Raw genomic sequence first — 9,381 nt, 5'->3', positions numbered from 1 at the left:
AGAAGTATCAAAATAGAAAAATTTTATAAAGTTTTTTTGAGTGAAGTTATACAACACAGTTTTTATTACTTATTCTTATTAATTATTTTACTTATTCTTATTAATTATTTTACTTATTCTTATTAATTATTATTAATTAATTATTATTAATTATTAATATTTTTTTTATTAATATTTTTTTAATATTTAATTATTGTATGTATATTAGGTTTCTATTTTATATTCTATTTTCTATTAGTTTTCTATTTTATTTCTCAAGAACTGTCTAACGAATCTCTTGACTCGGAATCACGAGAATATAAGTAGATGTCATAGATGAAAAATGGATTTCTTTTTTTACTTATATACATTATCATTCTATTTTATTAGTGCTGTCTATAGTCTATAATCTATAATGATAATGATTGATAAATAAATAAAAAAATTCTCAATTGAACTTATTCTTTCATTTGGTATTTTTGTTTATCCTCGTATCTTTCAAAAAATTTAACTTAGGAAAGTGCTTTTGCTTTACAAGCATATGTATAAAAAAAATTTATTTAGCTCCTTAATGCCTACTATAACTAGTTATTTCGGTTTTCTACTAGCGGCTTTAACTATAACCTCAGTTCTATTTATTGGTCTGAGCAAGATACGGCTTATTTGAAATTAATATTTGAAATTAATTGAATGAACAATTTCTAAAAAGAAAAGGAAAATTTTCTACAATATTCCTACAATATTCCATCGATAATATTCCATCGATTCTTTAGTTCTTTACTGTGTTACAATTTTTGTATTGAGATTTATGAGCCATATAGATTAATATTTAAGGATAGATATTACCTCTCTTTTTCCCTTTTTCAAATAAATTGAAATGATTGAAGTTCTTCTATTTGGAATCGTCTTAGGTCTAATTCCTATTACTTTGGCCGGATTATTCGTAACTGCATATTTACAATACAGACGTGGCGATCAATTGGACCTTTGATTAATTAACACTTTGTTTTTTGACCTCCTCCTTTCTTTAGTCCGCAGGAGGTCAAATTCAGATTGCTCCTCTATTTTTTCCGTATAAATTTTGACCTTTTTGACCTAACAAAACAAGAACAGAATCGCGCTCTGTAGGATTTGAACCTACGACATTGGGTTTTGGAGACCCACGTTCTACCTAACTGAACTAAGAGCGCTCTCTTATCACAGTCACAAAAAATGCGACTGTAAGTAAAAAGATTCTTTTTTTAACTCTAATACATCTTGAACGCCTATACTATATACTATCATATATAATACGATAAAAATTATAGTTATAGATTAGGTACGCCTAATTTGAATTGATCTCAATCGATCCCTCGTTATTGCTCAGAGACGAAGTAATAGGTAGGGATGACAGGATTTGAACCCGTGACATTTTGTACCCAAAACAAACGCGCTACCAAGCTGCGCTACATCCCTTTCAATTAGTTTACAATGTTATTCTAAAGAATACCGGTTTTGTTTTCCACATACTTATTTCATTTTCTCCATTGATATACATTTTCTTTTTGATCTCATATCATTATATATAATTATATAGAATTATAAACTTACGTAAATTTCGTGAATGCTCGGGAAAAAAGGGCATATTTTCTTTTTTAAGTTTTAAGAAAAGGAAAATCTTATCTATCAAATTCTTGTACATTTTAATTTGAATTAGAGATTCCGCGTACAAAACAACTGCAAGTGGCCTTATATATCTGATTATATATGTAGTTATCTGATTAACTATGTATTATCATTATGTATTACAATAAAATAAATATTATTTATTACAATAACAAAAAGAAGGAGGATTTGAAATGCGAGATCTAAAAACATATCTATCGGTGGCACCGGTAATAAGTACTCTATGGTTTGGGTCTTTAGCAGGTCTATTGATAGAGATCAATCGTTTTTTTCCCAGATGCGTTGACATTCCCCTTTTTTTCATTCTAGTTATCAACGCGCAGGAGGGGGGGGGGTGAAGAAACGAAGATTCGAGATACAATTAAATATCTGTGACTACTAACCCCTCTTCTTTTTTTATTTAATTAGAATAAGTTAGAAAAGAAAAAAGTGGATTCAACCTCAGCAAAACTCGGAACTCGGGCCCCGCCTTCAAGTAAATTCACTTCAATTAAATTATTCAATTAAATTAGAAGTGGAGATGTGGGTAGTGCAACAGTATTATAAGATGCTTAAATGAAATATTGTACTGTGATTGTAATCTAAACTTCTAATCTAAATATAGTTTAAAATCTTTGTATTACTTATTATTACATTAATATATTAGTTGCAATGAAATCTTTCATAATTTGATTTTGAGTTAGCAACTTCTATTTTTTTCGCTCCTTTCTTCTTCATTTCGGATCGGAAAATAGAAGAATTGAGTGAATAAAAAATCCCAAGGAGGTTCATGGCCAAGGGTAAAGATGTCCGGGTAAGAGTTATTTTAGAATGTACCGGTTGTGTTCGAAACAGTGTTAATAAGAAATCAACAGGCATTTCAAAATATATTACTCAAAAGAATCGACACAATACGCCTAGTCGATTGGAATTGAGAAAATTCTGTCCTTATTGTTACAAACATACAATTCACGGGGAGATAAAGAAATAGATGGAATCGATCGCTTGCGTGTCACCTTTACATACAAGGACATACAAGGAAGATGAAAAATGACATAAATGGCATATTCATATTAATATATAATATGTTATGTTAATATGTTATGTTAATATTCAAATTTTCTATTTAAATTGAAATATTTAATGAAATATTTCAATATATAATTCTAATTTTTTCTATTTAATTCTATTTAAATAGAAAAAATAGAAAATAAACAAGCAAAATCCTATTTCTTAATTCCAAATCATTTTTGATCCAATTGAACGAAATAGGATTTTCGAAATAAGGAATAAACAAACCATGGATAAATCCAAACGACTTTTTCTTAAGTCCAAGCGATCTTTTCGTAGGCGTTTGCCCCCGATCCAATCGGGGGATCGAATTGATTATAGAAACATGAGTTTAATTAGTCGATTTATTAGTGAACAAGGAAAAATATTATCTAGACGGGTGAATAGATTGAGTTTAAAACAACAACGATTAATTACTATTGCTATAAAGCAAGCTCGTATTTTATCTTCGTTACCTTTTCTTAATAATGAAAAACAGTTTGAAAAAAGCGAGTTGGTCACTATAACTACTGATCTTAGAACCAGAAAAAAAAAAAAATAGACTTACTCCTCAATTGAATCAAAATTCCAATTTGAACTGAAACATAGATTGATGTTTTGTTCAAAAAAAAAAAATGCGAAAATCAAAATTGGATTGTCGTGTTGTAAGAAAAAAACGAATTAGGGAAGAAGAAATTTTTTTATTGAATGTTTTTTCTCAGAATGTTTTTTGTCAGTTTGACTACTTTATTTGATCATATTATCATCATATTTTATCATACTAATTTCTATTCTACCTTCCCAGAATTCATTCTTCAGAAAATTCCATGTAAAACATTCCATGGATTCCTTCCAATCTCTTTCCAATCTCTTTATTTTATAATGTCATTGGCAATCATATAAAGACAATTCTTATTTACTATAGCGATTTGTGCAAGTATTTTACGATTAAGAAGCAACTGTCTCTTGTACAGATTGTTTATTAATCTACTATAACTTTTGGATACCTTATTCTCGCGAATTGCTGCATTTATCCGAGTGACCCACAAACGACGAAAATTTCCTTTTTGCCTATCTCTATCCCGATGGGCCGAAATCAAAGCTCTTATTTTTTGTTGAATAATAGTTCGAGTAAGTCTTGAATGAGCCCCGCGAAAGCTTGATGCAAATAAACGAATTTTTGTTCTACGCCTCCGAGCTATATATCCTCGTCTAATTCTGGTCATTGAATAAACGAAATTTTGATGAATAACTAATTGATTTCCTTTCTTTCAGTTATTCTTTTCCCCTTTTCTATAATACCAAAACGGATTCTTCCAGTGTATAAAATAATAATTCCAATGGCTTTTGCTACTATAACCTTCCCAACCACGATTTTTTCTTTTTTTCGAGGTATTTTGCCTCAAAATAAGAAACTGTATTGATACTAGGTATCAAACAAAAATTGAATAAATAAATAGCATCGATAAATAAATAGCGGATTTCATCGTTTCTATGGTTACTTCTTAAACGGTGAGGTCTTCTCTATACACCGGAGCCCCCTCCTTCATTTAATTATTTAATCAATGCTATTGTTAACGTGTACAGTTCACACTCTTTGGCTCTACCTATGAATTATCCAGTAATAGGTCTTTGGGTCTATCTATACAGTAACGGTATTTAATTATGAGGATTAGCTAATTAGTTGACCCTGTTAGTCCGTTCTTGCAAGAGTAAGGGCATAATTTTCGCCTTTTAATTTAAATTTAATTTAAATAGGATTTCCCCCGCTTAACGGATAATCATTTGCTACCAATGGGGAATTCTTTTTGTTTTAAATTGAAAATTGAGGTGATTGAATTTGCACCAATGAAACCATAAATTTGATACACAATAGACTAATATGATAGATTTTTAGATTTTTTTTAGATAATGAAGGGGATTCTTCCATTCTATCTTATTCATCTGTACTGATCACAGGTAGTGGAAAATTTTTTCCTTTCTTTTGTATTCTTTTGTACAAGCCCACGATCTGAACAAGTCGCGCATACACCCTAGTACATGTTCCTCGGCGCTGAGGACATCCCCCAAGAGCGGGGGATTTAGTGACATTTCTGATTGGCTGTCTTGTGTTTCTAATAAGTTGTTTAATTGTTGGCATGTTGAATCATATGCATAATGGGCTGGTTTAGATCGATCCTAACCGGATGATTATGCATTTTTTCTATATTAATAAGAATATTAATATTCTATTATTAATATTAAATGTTAAAATATTTATTAAATATTAACAGAATATTAAATTGAAATTCCGATACGAAAAAAAATACCAAATCGCGATTTGCGCGAAATTCCTATTATTTCTTAGGCAACTGCTACAAGGTCAACAATTCCATGAGCTTGGGCTTCTGTTGCTGACATAAAAACATCTCTTTCCATGTCTTCGGATACAATCCATAAGGGTTTTCCCGTTCTTTGTGCATAAATCCTTGTGAGGATTTCGCGCAGTTTCAGTAGTTCTTCTGCTTCCAGGACAAATTCTACTATTTGTGCCTCATAAAAACCAGCAATAGGTTGATGAATCATTACCCTGATGATATAAGAAGAAAATGGTTATTCTATCTTGCATAACATAATACATAAAAAAAATAAGATGACGAGAAGAGATAAAGAATAATAAGAAAAAAGATAGAATTGAACAACCGTACAGGCATTTTTTGTGCATTGCATACGGCTCCACAATAGAATTCGCTTTTACCTTTCATCGAAGAAAAATTTAGAGTTTATCAGGCTTAAATCAGTAAATGATTCAATAACCACCCTTTCCTTGGGAGGAGTTAAAAAACAAAAATACTATGGTGGTCCCGTTGCTTTTTTTCATCAGTGATTTAGCAATCCCAAAGTTTCTTTTTTTGTTTTTATTTGAAAAAAAAAGAAAATAATATAATCTTTTTTGTACTCTTTCATAACATAAATAGTGTTAAGAGCCCCGAAGTGCGAAAACAGAAAAGTTTGTGACGCTGAAATAGGCCCCTGATAGAATAAAATCAGAAATACCCTTACCTTAATATCTCATACTACTCTTTCGATACATAATCTAATGTTAAAAAAAAAATAAAAAAACTGTTCTTATATCGAATTCGAAATGCCATGCTATTATTACTTAATTTTTATATTATATTTCATATGGCGAAGGCATACTTTTCCTTTTTCTTTTAAAAATATTCAAATAAAAACCCATTGGCGCCAAGCATGAGGGAATGCTAAACGTTTGGTAATTTTTCCTCCGACCAGGATAAAAGATCCCATTGAAGCAGCTAATCCCATGCATACTGTTTGTACATCTGGTCGCACAAATTGCATAGTATCATAAATAGCTATTCCGGGTATTACCCATCCGCCAGGAGAGTTTATAAACAAATACAAATCTTTTGTCTCGCTCTCTATACTGAGATATACCATAAGACCAATAAGTTGATTCGAGATTTCGCTATCAACATCTTGACCTAAAAAAAGTAATCTTTCTCGATAAAGTCGGTTGATTAGGATAAAATTCTATCCTCTAGAAACCGTACATGCGCCTTTTGATGCATACGGTTCAACACAAATTGCGAAAATAAAAAAAGAATCAATGTGTAGATTCCAGCCCTCCTTTTTTTGATAGTTTGATAGTGAGTACTTTTTCACTTTTTTATTCTAATTCTAATCTAATTTTAATAAAGGGGCTTTCCTTCCATTTTTCAAGAAAGATGAGTTTTGACGTGTTTACCTATAAAAAAAAAATGCATTAAACTTATCAAACAAACTTCTCATTGATGTATTCTTTCATCGAGATTCAACTCAAATCACGATGGCATTTTCTTGTTCCTGAATGGGCTTCTTCCATTTTTTTAGGTTTGTGCTCTACTCCGAGTAAAGATCTGCCCGATTTTTATTTGCACATATAGGGCAAATGCCCCAATACCGCGTCTTTTTCTTTTTGTTATAACTTCTTTTTTTTTATTTAATTCCTAATTGATTTCACGTCTTCTGCCAAATATTTGACGTATTCATTTTTCATTTTATTATTCGGTTGAATATGATTAGCAGTTTGCAATTATTCCTAATTTATAAATAGAAAGAATATGATAAAAGTAGTAATCATAATAGATATATTACCAATTGGGTTTTCTAAACGGAGCCTGGATACTTCATTTTTTTTGTCCATACAAGCCAACCATAAATTATTCTAATTGATAATACTAATCTGGGTACCTCAAAAGCATAGATCTAATTGGACTTCATTGCACTTCACGCTCCAAATTTTGGATGATTTAATCAATCTTTCTTGGGCGAAACAGAGGATATCTCAATCAGGGGAGAGAACGGGGGAATCCCGTATGACCCAATATATCTGACAAGTCGCACTATACGTCAATCCAAATTGAATCGTCTTCCCCAGGATTTCGAAAAGGGACTTTTGGAACACCAATAGGCATTAAATGAAAGAAAAAAAGTTAAGTACTCTATTTCACTTTGATGTGAAAACGTAACAATGAATTTATTGTCTTAATAATATTGATCTTTATAATTAATATTAATATTGAATAATTAATATTAATATTGACCTTTATAATATTTTATGCGTGGATTCGCTAAGTTTATAAAAAAAAATAAAACAAAAATAAAGGAAGACAAAACGAATAAAGTCAAATTATTACGAATAGGTCCTTTGAATGATAAACAAACCTCTATACATTCGCTCATATAAAATGGGGGCAACTCCCCATTGCGTATTGGTACTTATCGGGTATAGTATAGAATAGATCTGCTTCTCTTTTCTTTGTTCCTACAAACAGAATTGTTACATTATTACTGTTACATTATTACTAAAATAAAAAGAATAAAAAAAAATATTAATTCTTTCTCCGAGATAATCCACTTAAAAAGGGAGGTCCATAACATAGTTTTTCCAGTGCAATAAAGTTACATAGTGTCTATTTTTCGTTAATAAAGGGGTATTTCCATGGGTTTGCCTTGGTATCGTGTTCATACCGTCGTATTGAATGATCCCGGTCGTTTGCTGTCTGTCCATATAATGCATACAGCCTTGGTTGCTGGTTGGGCCGGTTCGATGGCTCTATATGAATTAGCAGTTTTTGATCCCTCTGACCCCGTTCTCGATCCAATGTGGAGACAGGGTATGTTCGTTATACCCTTCATGACTCGTTTAGGAATAACCAATTCGTGGGGTGGTTGGAGTATCACAGGAGGAACTATAACGAATCCGGGTATTTGGAGTTATGAAGGTGTGGCTGGGGCGCATATTGTGTTTTCTGGCTTGTGCTTTTTGGCAGCTATTTGGCATTGGGTGTATTGGGATCTAGAGGTATTTTGCGATGAACGTACAGGAAAACCTTCTTTAGATTTGCCCAAGATCTTTGGAATTCATTTATTTCTCTCAGGAGTGGCTTGCTTTGGGTTTGGTGCTTTTCATGTAACCGGATTGTATGGTCCTGGAATATGGGTGTCCGATCCTTATGGACTAACAGGAAAGGTACAACCTGTAAGTCCAGCATGGGGTGTGGAAGGTTTTGATCCTTTTGTTCCAGGAGGAATAGCTTCTCATCATATTGCAGCGGGGACATTGGGCATATTAGCGGGCCTCTTCCATCTTAGTGTCCGTCCGCCCCAACGTTTATACAAAGGATTGCGTATGGGAAATATTGAAACTGTCCTTTCCAGTAGTATCGCTGCTGTCTTTTTTGCAGCTTTTGTTGTTGCTGGAACTATGTGGTATGGTTCAGCAACTACCCCGATTGAATTATTTGGTCCTACTCGTTATCAATGGGATCAAGGATACTTCCAGCAAGAAATATATCGAAGAGTTAGTGCTGGGCTAGCCGAAAATCAAAGTTTATCCGAAGCTTGGTCTAAAATTCCCGAAAAATTAGCCTTTTATGATTACATCGGCAATAATCCGGCAAAAGGTGGATTGTTCAGAGCAGGCTCAATGGACAACGGGGATGGAATAGCTGTTGGGTGGTTAGGACATCCTATCTTTAGAGATAAAGAAGGGCGTGAACTTTTTGTACGGCGTATGCCTACTTTTTTTGAAACATTTCCTGTTGTTTTGGTAGATGGAGATGGAATTGTTAGAGCCGATGTTCCTTTTCGAAGGGCAGAGTCAAAGTATAGTGTCGAACAAGTAGGTGTAACTGTTGAGTTCTATGGTGGCGAACTAAACGGAGTCAGTTATAGTGATCCTGCTACTGTGAAAAAATATGCTAGACGCGCTCAATTGGGTGAAATTTTTGAATTAGATCGTGCTACTTTGAAATCTGATGGTGTTTTTCGTAGCAGTCCAAGGGGTTGGTTTACTTTTGGACATGCTTCGTTTGCTCTGCTCTTTTTCTTCGGACACATTTGGCACGGTGCTCGAACTTTGTTCAGAGATGTTTTTGCTGGTATTGATCCAGATTTAGACGCTCAAGTGGAATTTGGAGCATTCCAAAAACTTGGAGATCCAACTACAAGAAGACAAGTAGTCTGATACAATATTTGATCTCTTGCTTTTCGCCTCTATTTTCTTTTTTGAATTTGACTTTGACATAGAGTACCTGAGACATCTTAATTTGAAGCACTGCCTTTTCTTTGAATCTTGTTCTTTTTTTATCCGGGAGACGATCCCAAATAAACAGGTATGGAAGCTATAATTGTAAACCACGATTGAATTTATGGAAGCATTGG

General features: G+C 32.7%; 2 non-coding genes across 2 annotated transcripts; both read right to left on the bottom strand.

Moving 5' to 3' along the window:
- Nucleotides 1–1,095: 1,095 nt before the first annotated feature.
- TRNAW-CCA (transfer RNA tryptophan (anticodon CCA)) lies at nt 1,096–1,169 on the bottom strand. Its single transcript has one exon. It is a non-coding gene; the product is annotated as a tRNA-Trp (tRNA).
- Nucleotides 1,170–1,360: 191 nt separating this feature from the next.
- Nucleotides 1,361–1,434, bottom strand: TRNAP-UGG (transfer RNA proline (anticodon UGG)). The gene has a single exon. It is a non-coding gene; the product is annotated as a tRNA-Pro (tRNA).
- Nucleotides 1,435–9,381: the final 7,947 nt, after the last annotated feature.

The sequence above is a fragment of the Jatropha curcas genome, unplaced genomic scaffold (genome assembly GCF_041381405.1).
Source record: "Jatropha curcas cultivar XTBG-Jc1 unplaced genomic scaffold, XTBG_Jcur_1.0 HiC_scaffold_342_pilon, whole genome shotgun sequence".
In the NCBI taxonomy this organism is placed as follows: Eukaryota; Viridiplantae; Streptophyta; class Magnoliopsida; order Malpighiales; family Euphorbiaceae; genus Jatropha; species Jatropha curcas.
The sequence above is the reverse complement of the archived record's forward strand: the minus strand, read 5'-3'. Positions and strand labels throughout refer to the sequence as shown.